The sequence below is a fragment of the Diplotaxodon limnothrissa genome, linkage group LG13 (genome assembly GCF_057381915.1).
Source record: "Diplotaxodon limnothrissa isolate DT_005_m linkage group LG13, D_limnothrissa_male_GT1.1, whole genome shotgun sequence".
NCBI lineage: Eukaryota > Metazoa > Chordata > Actinopteri > Cichliformes > Cichlidae > Diplotaxodon > Diplotaxodon limnothrissa.
Genome location: NC_140608.1, coordinates 6536182 through 6548930, shown reverse-complemented (window position 1 = coordinate 6548930; position 12749 = coordinate 6536182). Strand labels below are relative to the sequence as shown.

The window sequence follows — 12749 nt, the reverse complement described above, 5'->3', positions numbered from 1 at the left end:
GAAGATGCCATACATGTGCAATTTTAGTGAGTGAGTGAAACAGATGTTTTTGGATTGTGGAAATTTGATCCAACTTTAAAAAAATGTTATTTTAAAAAAGATATTACCAGGATAATCTTTAGTTGCAGCTTCACATGCATGGAGGTGTATGCATGTATTGCCTGTAGTTACTACAGGTGTTGTTTGGATAATACTTGCATATGTGATACCTGGTTTGCCACAGTAAGAGCATTCACAGTCTACTTACACAGTTAAAACAAAGCCACAGTCAATTTGACAATTTTACCCCCCAGCATCGCTGTCATTCAGTCCTAAACAGATCTGCCTCTCCGTGTTTACCTCCTTCACCCTTCCTTTTGGTTCTTATAACCTCCCTTTTATTATGTCTTCATCCATCTCCTCTCTTTTTCCTTCGGCACCTCTTCACTGAGATAGAAAATCTAGGTCTCATGTTTAAAGCATCAGTGCAGTTGTTGGGCAGACCCCTGGATATCTCTCTCCCCCCCCCCCCCCCCCCCCCCTTTCTTCCCCTCACCCACTCCACATCTCTCTAACTCTTCCTGAATATATCTTTTTATCCTCTTGTCAGTTGCCTCTCTCTGAATTTTGCTGTCTTTTTGGTGTACAGCCCATGGCCTCCTCTCTCCTACGCTGATGAGCTCACAGAAGTAGAAAAAAACCCCATCCTTAAGTGCAGACATGTTTTCATCGAAAATTATACACACTCTGCTATATTCCTACTTATCTCATACTGACTTGTGGTGGAGTGGGTGTAGGAATTCAGGTTATAATTTCCTGTCTGTCTTTTTTATGTATAACTGGAAGAGAAGGTCACATATCAAAAAAGTCTGCGGAAGAGAATATTAGTGAGTTTAGTGAGACAACCATGACAGAAAAAGTGAAATATAAAAATGTAATAGCATTTCTTCAAGTGTTATAAAAGCATTATCAGTAAGGTGTTCACTGACTGAAGCAATCTCAGCTTCAAGGTAGAAATAATAGTTGTGGCTGTGGAGCTTTTGATGGTTGACAGCAGATGAAGCTCAGTTGTCAGTTGTGAAGACTTAACTAATTGATTTGTTGATCATCAGAAAATTAGTATGCAAATGAGATAATTTGCTGTATTTCTTTGCTCTGCGTCGTTGGAAACAGAATATCTTTTGGTTGGGGACTTTTGATTCATAAATTCATAAAAACTCAGTTTTCACTGTTTTCTTATATCGGCAAACAGTTGATTCTTAACGTCGCGGTTTTGTTGTCAGGTTAAGGGGCATCTCCTTGTGCACTTCTAAAGAGCCTCTGGCACTGTTGCTATTTTTAAATTGTTCTTTTACTTGGATGAGATGAATTTGCAATTCATCTGGATTTCCTCCAGATGCATACCCTTCAACTTGAATTTCATTTTAGGGAAGTCTTGTCAGAAGAATGGATTGAGAGGGAAGATTAAAAAGGCGCATGTTGAATGTTCTTACTTGGATACCTCAGATGTTGAAGTAGAAGTCAGAACTAGTTAGAACCTGGGGGGATGTATTCACGAATGTTTAACCATGTAGATATTTAAAAAACAAAACAAAGGAACAACAAAGCAACGAGATTTCTCCTGGTTGTGTCTGTGATGTATCTCCTTCAGGTCTGGACGTCGCCTCACTGAAGACCGGTGCCTGTGTTGTAGTTGGTGACTCTGCTCTCTTCACTAGATCTTCAGTATGAAGTCTGGTCAGGCTCAGACAGAAGCTGATGGTTGCTGTCTGCTCAAGTTTAATAATCTTATTTAAATTGCAGATCTTAATATCAATTGTCCTGGAAGTGTTGCAGTGTTCTTTATCGCACTAAGATGGGAATGAAATTCAGTGTTATTGATCTTAAAATTACATTCATATAACATGCTACTCAAGTACTGAAAAAAAAAAACAGACTAGAAAAGGACATGAGAGACACAGAAGGTAAACGGAAACTGAAAAAATGTTGGATTTTCGTTGGTTTTTGTCTTCCATCAGGACATTTGGAGGTGGAGCTGATCTGATAGGGAGAGGGAAGTTTATGTGATTTAAGGACAGTAGAATAAAGAAATACACTGATATTAATTATATCACTGTATAATTGTGGTTAGTTGGTTATCACTGCATGTTTCTTATTGAAAAGAACAAGTCTTTCGTTCTTTCTTTCTTCCCCACTTTTTTTTCTTGTCCTAATTGTTTATACATTACAGATAGCTTGGTGCAGGTGACACCCTGTAATTTGACATCCTTGCCTTTCTCCAAGGAAGAAGAGAGATGCAATCTATGGCAATCTTCACTTTGTGTGCGTGTGTGTGTGTGTGTGTGTGTGTGCCCGCGCACATCATAATCTAGGGTTGTCACATGGCCCTATGCCACTCTCCGTATGCTAATCAATGAATGAAGCTCTGCAAAGCTCTCGTCTGCCAGCTAAACCCAACACCTCAGTGCTGATATGTCTATTAGCCACATGTCAGACCCCCTCTTTGTTTCTGTCTCCTCCTGTCTCTTGCCACATTGCATCCACTTGATTGTTCCCCCCTCACTGTAATTCTCTGCTGCTGTATCTCTCTCACTCTCCGTCTATTTCTTTTTCAGATATAGATATACTTCATTCAACTCCTCTCCTGTAAGCCCAACTTTCTCTTGGTTCCTTTGCTCACAATGCCTGCACATCACATGTAATTTCATCAAGTGCACATTCTCTTCTATTCACTGTCCACAAGAAGTGCAAGCCATGATGGGATAGGTGGTGAAGGAAGCCAGTTCACGATGTTGTTATCAAGCTTGGTGCATTTTCTTTCACTCCAACTGTAGCGCACTGTTACATTCATTCAACAATTGAATCCGAAAAGAAAACACGCTACATCCAACAGCTCAGCTTGGCTTCTTGGTCCAGCTCTTTTCTCACCAAGTAGAACGATCCTCTAGAAAAGAAAGCAAAAGTTGGACTTGAAAAAGTTTTAAAGTTTAAATTCAGCATGGATGCGGAATGCAGAATGCTTCCTTGAATGGCATGAGCTTAATAAAATAAAAAAATAAAAAGCCCACTGCTTTTGTGATAGTTAAAGCTATAAAGATAAGCAAGAGTACCTAAACTTTAAAAGTTGCACAGACTTAGTTTATGCAACAACTTATAGGTACACTTGTTCATCATGTGTCATCGTCTCCTGGGCTTTATAATTGAAGCTGGCAATTGCTAAAGTGCTATACTTACTATAATACAATACAATAATGAGGTAAATCTAAAATAATAATTACTTGGTTAATCTCTATGTGTCTACTGGGTTAGAAAAATATATATTACCGGTACAAAAATTATTATAATGAGTAACATAAACACCCATCCTTAGAGCAGACACATTACAGACACTAAGAAAAAGGTGTTTGATGTCTACATTTTTCCTGTGTGGCCTTCTCTCTAAATTGGCACTCACTCATCAAATCTTTGAGAACCCCTGCTGTACGCTGAGGCTCTGCTCTATGATATCAAGGTTCAAGAAAAGAATCTTTCATGTTGACACAAATACTGATAGACAGGTAGAGGAGAGATAAAATGAGATGTAGACATGCGTTTGTCTTAATGCTTTTGCAGACTTGAAGACAAACGCACGGCGGGCAGAGAACTGTGCAGGCAGTTACAGTATTGGAGCAGTTAGACAGGCAGTCAGCCCTGGCATTTTGCTGCAGATAAGTAAGCTATCAGAGGAGGGGGATAAATAGCAGAGTAAAGATTGGTACCGGCCCCCTCAGAGAGGAGCGGGGGGCCACAATGCAGGCGTGGTGGGCAGATAGCCCCCTGCTCTCATTATACTCTGCCTAATCCAAAACGATGTTTACTCAGAGAGAGAGAGGGAGAGAGAAAGAGAGAGATTGAGAGAGAGGCCACGCTTATCGAAGCTCTGCACAGTCCTTCAAGTGTGTGTGCGAGTGCATGTTTGTGTGCATGTGCTGGTGTGTCAGTGTGTGTGTGAGTGCATGCTAAAATGAGCCTTTTCCAATGGAAAAAGGGATCAGGAGTGTCTCCAAGGCGGACTCTGTTGGCTAGAATGTCGATGCTTATCACACACCGCCTGGCTCTTCTGGTGAAAGGCGAATAGGCTATCTAAACTGCCTATTCACAGCATGTGTATTTACCATACCAGCAAGGCAGAATGATCATTTTGTAATTGCTATTAATATTAACACATTGCTAATAATAGCTCAAGCCTTTATAAAGCAGTATCTAATCTAATTTGTCAGGGGATGAAGGTCTAAAGGGCATAAATCATTGTGCTTTTTTTGCTTAGTAAAATTCTAGAAAATAAAATAGTTACATTTGTTCTTTTTGGTCTTTATCCCTGTTGATATGCAGCTTACTTTAAAGATTTATTGAAGACTCATAAGGTTAAAGGGTCTTTATAATGTTTTAAACTGATTGCAGTTTTCTTTTCATTACTAGGATATATGTCATATATAACTAGAATTGTACTATTGCAATGTCAACATAACCTGCTCTCTTCAGTTAGACCTCCTAGTAAGAAAAAACACATCACTAAAAACACAATAAGCAGAAGAAACCTAATACTCCACAAACTACTATTTAATCAAATTCATTCGGTTTTATTTATAAACTAGCAATTCACAATAAAAGTGGTTTTGACGCACTTTATAAAGCAAGGCTAAGATCTTACAATGTTAGATATAACCCAGTCAATAAGATACCCTGTGAGCGAGCACTTGGTATCGGTGGGGAGGAAGAACTCCCTTTTAACAGGAAGAGATCTCTATGAGAATCAGGCTGAGGGAGGTTTTGGGGGTTGAGATAGAAAGAAAAGGAGAGCATAGAGAGATTATGAGGCTAGAATGAATCAAAGTCTTGATTAACAAACTGTTTATGAGGAGTGAAAGTCTGCACACTGTGAATATAACTTTTTCTTTTTTTAAATAGCTGTCTTTTTGTCAATAGTGGATGTATGGTGGCAATATATATAAAATATACTATAGTATATGGTAAATGGTAAATGGCCTGTATTTGTATAGCACTTTACTAGTCCCAAAGGACCCCAAAGCGCTTTACACATCCAGTCATCCACACATTCACACACATATTATTTAAAAAGTAATTAAATTTTTGTATGAGGTACTACTCACTACATACAATATATATGTATGTGTGTGTGTGTGATTTTGTTAATCCACAGCTGATAAAACGAACTAGAAGCAGGTCACCTGTGCCTCAGGGTGATGCCATGCACAGACAGAAGCACCCATACTCACAAATGCTTGCATCGTTGTGAAGAATCTTTGTTGGTCTGTTTCTGGCTTTCTTAACCATTTTACTTTCACCCTCTCTCTGATTCTCTCTTTCACCCACACAAACAGAGAGCATACATGCACACAGCTATGTGGTCTTATGAACTGTGTTTACCCTGCCTATGCTGGCTGGGGTAATCCTGGCCTTCACTAAAGTGGCCATGTGAGAGGACAGATTGTCAGTTGATCATGGCCAGCCGAGAGCCTTATCCCTTATTGGATCGGCCATGGAGGAGGCTTAGGAATTATCTGAGGCTTCGCTTAATGTGGAGACAGATCACCACCAGAGAGCCACAGAGTCTGAAGACATACTAGGCCTGAGGGGAGAGAAAGACACTGTGTGTGTGTGTGTGTCTGCTTGTGTGTATAAGAGAGTAACAGAGAGGTGTGTGTATCAGTATGTAGTAGTGTGTGCGTGCACAAAGCAAAATCATGGCCCACTTAACCCCCATCTTGACACCTCCACCACCCCCTGCCCAGAGTCTATTTTTTTCATCATCCATTCCTCTCTTTCTTACCTCTCTCCCTCCTATGCCCTTTCTCATTCCCATACCTCTCTTTCTCTGTGTTGCACTTTTCCGCCTCTTCATCACTTCTTCATTTTCCTTACTTGTGTCGCGTTCTGTCATTACTCAACAGATGCTTTATGACCTGACTTTCTAACCCCATATCCATCACTTCTTCATATTTCTTCCTACCCAGTTCATGTCACTGCTCTTTTACACTCCTCATTTTCTCAACACATCCCTCTCAACTCCATTCATCATCTTCTTCTTATGCATCCTCCTGTTTTCCCTTTATTTCATCTTTTACTCATGCTATCCTCTTGATAGTCCTATACAGGAGTATTCTGTCCTCAGCAGGAAACCCGGCAGTGGCAGATGAAAGAAATGTGAAAACAAACATTTTATTTCCTTGAGTGAAAGGAAAGCAAGCTAAATTTCTGCTTGTTAAGGAAAACTGTTTACCAGTCCCTCATATCTCATCACACTCCAGTGTTGCAAAGACAAATATACAGCCCCTTGCACACACACCAGTATATGATTAGGTTGGTTGTCTTATAACTAAACTGACCTTTATCATGCTAAAAGAAGAGATGACTGAAAACCCAACTAACTGCAAAGAGCTTGACTTGAATGAATGAACTTGAGTGAATGTTTACACAGTCTGAAAAGCAGCAGTTTAGATTGTTTTCAGCACCAGCTAACTTAAGCAGATCTTGTTATCTTTCAAATGAAAGTGTTCCGGCAGTGTTTAATTAATTCTTGGTATTGAGAACAGAGTAAAAGCCTCGTCTCAAGTACTGTTAGCTTATCTTGGCTTAGTTAGATGATAATACCTGGATCCCCTTTGAGATACTTGAAATAACCCTTTAGCTAAGTTTCCTGGCCTCAAAATACCTCAAGAAGATGCAGAGGACACAGGCAGGGAAAGGGTACCTGGGTTACCAGGTTACCTTTCCTAGACTGCTGCCACCTGGAAAGGCAGCACCAAGAAAACAGCAGGATAGATGGATAATTCTATCCCTGTGCGTGTGATTACTGACTGAAGCCAGATTAGCGCTGCCGTAAGTTGTGTAGTAACTGGGGTAAGTTAGTGGTCACCAGAATGAAAACAAATGAAGATAGTGCTGATATACATTAGATTCAGTGCATTGTAGAAACTAACATTTCAGCAGGACCTTCACCTCATGGAATATTAACGTGGTGAATATTTTATTTTATAAAGGGTCCATAGGGTTATGTTTGCAATCAAGCATGTCTTTGGCCAACGTTTTAAGAAAAGTTAAAAACTACAAAAATGTTTTTATCCAACGCATTTTTGCATGTTATGTTTTCTTCATTGAAAATATGTATTTCTGGCTTTGGTGGTGTACATTTGGTGGCTATATAATTACATTATAAATGTAATCTTAAACAAACTGCTGTGTTCTGGGATGCAGGACTGTGCAAAAGTCATGAACCCCCATTTCGATTTTTCTAGGAAAATAGGAAATTGTTCCAGTAATTTGAACATGTTTCTATTGAAACATGTTCAAAAATATATAGAAATGCAGTATATAGAGTTCTTGCAGTTCTAATGAGCTTGAAAGGCAATTTTTGTTATAATAACCCATATTCTTCAAAACAGCTGGCAAAATGTCTTGTGATTTCTTTAAGAAGTCACCAGGATGTCTGTCTCCACGTTGGTTGAGTGTGGAGTAAGTGCATATGAGAGCATGAGGGTGGGAATGGATGTTTGTATCTGTGTGTGCCTGTATGTCTGTGTCTATATGTCAGGTTGGGTGTCAGGCGCCACCTCTCTGGGGACATCTCAGGCCCTCCAAGGTATGGAGGCCTATCTCCCCCTACCACCACTTCCCCTGCCAGTGGCGGTCCCCCTCGGACATCGGTGCGTTGGTGGCTCTTTGTGTCCGGGGGTGGGCGTCCAGGTACACACCGGCTCACTCCTTGGCGGCCGCTTATCGGGGCCTGGAGCCTGGGGCTCGCTCGGGCCACTTCGGAGGTGGGGTGCCCCCGGCCTCTTGGCCTGGGGCTCGGTCACTCAGGCGCGGCTGGCTGCCGGCGGAGCTCACGGGCGCGTCACTGCAACTCCCCCTGGCTTCTGCTCCGCGGCTGCTGGGTGACCCCTCATCTGGGACTCTCCTCAGCTCTTTCTGGGACAGTGGCGCAGCTGCCCCTCTGTTGGTCTTCCTTGGTCTCTTGTGTTCTGGGGGCCTCTGGATGTCTGGAGTTTTGATCTCCTCCATACCTGCTTCATGCCCTGAAGGACGGGGCTGTGGCCCCCCCACACCCTCTAGCAGATTATTACATGAAGGAACCTTTTAAAAAACAAAAAACAAGCGCATCCATGCTCACAGGTGTACACACGGGTGATCACACCCACAAACTACACCCTTTTTGGCTCCTACCTCAAAGCACACTGTGTTCTGTTGATCTTATGTGCTGCACAATAATGTTTAATATTTAGTATTTACTGTCATATTCCCATATATCATTGTGATGTTGTTTATTCTATTACTCTTGTTCTCTTCTGCTTGTTTTCTTTTTTCTTTCTCAGCAGGTGACCCAGGTGATTGATATATGCATTTTTTTTCTCTGCCCGTTCTGTTGGTTTTTGTCTTTTGCCCTTCTCCCCCGTCCCTCTTCTCAGCTGTTTCTCTTTCCCTCTTTCTTTCTCCCCTTCTTTCCCCCAGTCAAGTCTGTCCCGTATTCAGTAAGTGAAAATAAAATAAACAATAAAAGGTGAATCAAATGGACCATTACGGCAAGGCTGGGATGGTCAATTTGGTAAAGTAAATCCGTTGGGCATCTTTCTTTGCCTTTAGACAACAATTCTGATGGCAAAAGAGCCAAACGGGACAGGAAAAAAAAATAAAATAAAAAAAAAATAAAAAATAAAGAAGTCACCAGGAATACTCCTCTGTGCTTCGTGAATGACATTTAAAGCTCTTCTTTGGATGTTGGCTTCCTTTTGTTCTGTTTTATATCAAGATATCAATAATGTTGAGGTCTAGGCTCTGGGAGGCTAAATCATGACTGATAGTATTGCATTGTATGTTTTTACTGTACCGGCAGAGTGTTTGTGATCGCTGCCATGCTGAAAAATGAAGCTATTGTCAATCAGATACTTTCCAGATGGGGTTGCATGATGGATCGAAATCTAAATGTACTTTCCTGTATTCATAGTTCCACTAATATTCACAAGATCCCCAACACCACTGGCTGAATTGCCAGAAAGCCCCAAACCATGACAAAGCCTCCACTGTGTTTTGTACATGGCTGTAGACACTGGTTGTACCGTTCTCCCAACATCCGCCATACATTTGGAACACGATTTGAACCAAAGATTTCATACTTGGATTCATCACTCCACACAACATGTTCCCACTGTTTTCCAACCCAGTTCTCATTTCATTCGTTAAGAATTGCTTAAGCTAATTGACAGCCTCACTTACTCTGGTGAACAATAGATCAACTGAAGGCTTAGAAACATTTCTCAAGTTTTGCTTTGCTGGATTCTTTCCAATTTCAGAGACCTAACTTTCAAATATCGTTCATCTGCTATAGATAGTTTTTCAGGGTTGTCGCTTCTGCTTTTGTCCTCCTTAGTTCAATTTCCTTAGTTTTTTTTTTAAGGACATGCTGTGCACCAAGCGGAGATAGCAGAGATATTCTAGCTAATAACTCTTTGGCAATCTCCTTATTGGTGCAGAAATGCTCATTTATGCCTGCCAAACAACATTTTTCATAGATTCAACTAAAGAAATGGGAACATTTCTGTTCCATTTGCCTCTCATAAAAACCAACTACTATTAACATAGAGCTTAAAGATCCAACTGAATTAAGAATTGTCTTTGTCTGTTATGTATAGACACAGTGTTGGGTCATCCAATGAGTTATGTGTCTTTATTATGCTTGAACGATTGATAGGTCAGTGTTAAGTAGCTTAACAAACAAAAACGAGCAACTGTATGGAGAACAACAAGAAAAATAAAAGAAACTCAGCAGGAACACTTCAATGATATATAGAAGTAAAATTGGAAATTCCCCTCTGCAAATTTCATATATGCACAGAGTTTTTAGATGAGAAAAATGCTTTATATTAACCTGAGTGACCACATGACATCTTACAGAGTTAACAATGATCGCGCCAAACACACAGTCCCGTAGCCACACATATGGTTTTCAGGATAATAGTAGTGACAAGGTTTAGTTCCTGGGACTGATAAATATATTAGACACACACACACACACACACGCACGCACCTGGACTGCTTTCTTACTTCATCTAGTAATTGAAGGTGGGAAATAATTTCATTATCCTGAGTAGGAAGAGTAATCTGTTCTCTGCTCTTGATCCCTTCATTTCCTACAGTGCACCTCGACCTAGGAGGCACACACACAAAAACAGATGCCACATACTTATCACACATGCAAGCACACATAGTTCTTATCACCTTGGGCTATTAATGTTATTGGAGTTGGGGATTAACCATCAGAGTCACATATTGCTTTACAAAGCTGTATTACCCAGTGGTGTCTTACTCTCACAAACATGTGTGCGCACTTTTGCAGTACATATGCACATAACCTTGTATGAATAGACTTTGTTGTGTGAGGGAGTGTGGGCAACAGTTACAGGACTGGCTCAATAAAAGTGATGAAAGTGGGGATTTTACATTATTGTGATTGAACTGAACTCTTAGATACTCTGTTGACTGGTGTTATTTTCTATATAGAAAAGTGACACATAGTCTTTTACGGTGGAAAGATTTGTCATGATTTGTGTACATGATCAGAAGCCAGCAGCTGATGAAAGTGTGAAGAGCCTAATTTTTACTTCTGCTTTTAGTAGCACATACCCACTTTAATGTTACATTACCACCCTCTACTGTTCATCTGCTCAAGATGTTCTGGTTGACCCTTTATGTCAAGTGTCATCTGTTGACATAGAGGGAAGGGGCTAAACTGTTATTTGACGGGGCTAAGGTCTGGGTTCTCATGCTATAAAATATAATGTGAGCATACAATCAGAAAGAAAAGGATCAAAGTTGAAGGGAGAACTGCGATGCTTCTGAAGACAGACAATATCCAGTATAATGTGTATATATATTTTACAGTGTGTTATTTTAACCAAATTCCTTGCAAAGATAAACCCACAATGAGCTTCATCGTTGCTCTAGCTGACCCTTTTCTTTATTGGCACAGCCTGGAGCTGCAGTTTATGTCACATACAATGTCCTCATGCTGAAAACACTCACAATATGGTACAAAATTGTTTATCGTATGAAAAACTGTGAGCTGTGGAACTGGCTCCCAGTTTGGATTCAGGAGATAGACAATCTCTCTGCTTTTAAGATTAGGCTTAAAACTGCTTTTTGATAAAGCAAATAATTGGGGCTGGATCAGCTGACTCTGAATCCTTCCTTAGTTATGCTGCAATAGGCCCAGGCTGCTGGGGTCTTCCCATAAAGCACTCTTCACGCACCTTTTATCAACACCACTCTGCATTAGTTATTATAAATCTCTGACTCTCTTCCACAGTGTGTCTTTTGCCCTGTCTTCCTCCCACCGGTCACAACAGATGATTGCCCCTTCTTGATCCTGGTTATTCTGGAGGTTTCTTCCTGTTAAAAGGGAGTTTTTTCTTCCCACTGTCACCACGTTCTCGCTCACAAGGGGTTGTCTGATTGTTGCAAACCCTATATAGACCCTTGAGGTGACTGTTGTTGTGATTTGATGCTATATAAGTAAAATAGAATTGAACTGAACTGAAAATTTTATCATACATTTTTTTCCACTGCTGTTTGAGTAAACCTACTCAGCTTCTTGAGTAAATTATTTGTTATCTAAATTAATGATGGCTAACACAATTTTAACTTTTAAGAGTAAAACTAGATTAATAATGAGAAAATGTCACATAACAGTTACTTGCATGACGAGCTCCAGCATTGCTCTACCTTTGTGCCACTGACCAGCGTGTTGCCTGACAGCATAAAGTTTTCCATACTGTGTGGCCAGCTCCTGAGTAAAGGGGAGTAACAGATGAAATTTAAAATGTCACCGTATTTCAGCCTTGAATGTCTTGACACTTTCTAGAAGTGTAGCTACTCTGGCTGTCATTGTATTTTTATGTGTGTGTGTGTGTGTGTGTGTGTGTGTGAGATGTAGAAAGCGTGTTTTTTCCCCCTTTTTTAATGGGGGAAAGGAATATTTGGACATTTTATCAATAGGCATTATTAAATTCTGCTTGCTTGAGCTAATCTTGGCAGACCGGAGCGAGAGGAAAGAGAGAGAGTTAGAGCGAGAGCGGGTGAGAGAGGTAGCCATAGAGAGGGAGAGCGAGAGAGCAGTGATGTCTACCCCATGAGGTGAACAGAGACCGCCTGTAAGCCGCTTATTATATTGACTACCACCTTTTCTCTCTCCTCCTCCTCCGTTCCTCCCCTCCCCAGTTTTCTCTCGTTACCTCGCTCATTTTCTATCTCTGTATCCCTCGCTTGCTTGCTTTCTGAAACTCATTCTATATCCCCTCATTCTCTATTTTAAACAACTCCCTCATACAAATCTGCGCACGCAAACACACAAGCACACGCTCATACACACAAATTCACATGTGCCCACAAATACACACAGACAGCACCAAGGCGAACCTTCTTGTTCAAAGCCAGAAGCAAAAAGCTGAAGTTTTATTCAAATGAATGTTTACTTCTTCTACTGCCAAGATGTGTGTATTTGTCACCGGGTATATATGTGTATGCTGAGAGAGAGGGGGAACGGTACAGAGGATGCAAGTGTGCACGTTTTAGTGTGCGTTACATGCACGGCAGAAGAAGAAGGGCTGACAGTAGGTGATAAGCCAGACAGGCCTGCACGCTGTGATTATCACCCACTGGACCCCCTGTCACATACACATACGCGCACATTCAGGCACACACACTTGCATACACAGTGC

The 12749-nt window shown here is 40.8% G+C and overlaps 1 protein-coding gene across 1 annotated transcript in view; it reads left to right on the top strand.

The window, feature by feature from the left end:
* The window catches only part of camkmt (calmodulin-lysine N-methyltransferase), a 113214-nt gene that overhangs the window by 67775 nt on the left and 32690 nt on the right, over nt 1-12749 (top strand). The window lies entirely within an intron of this gene.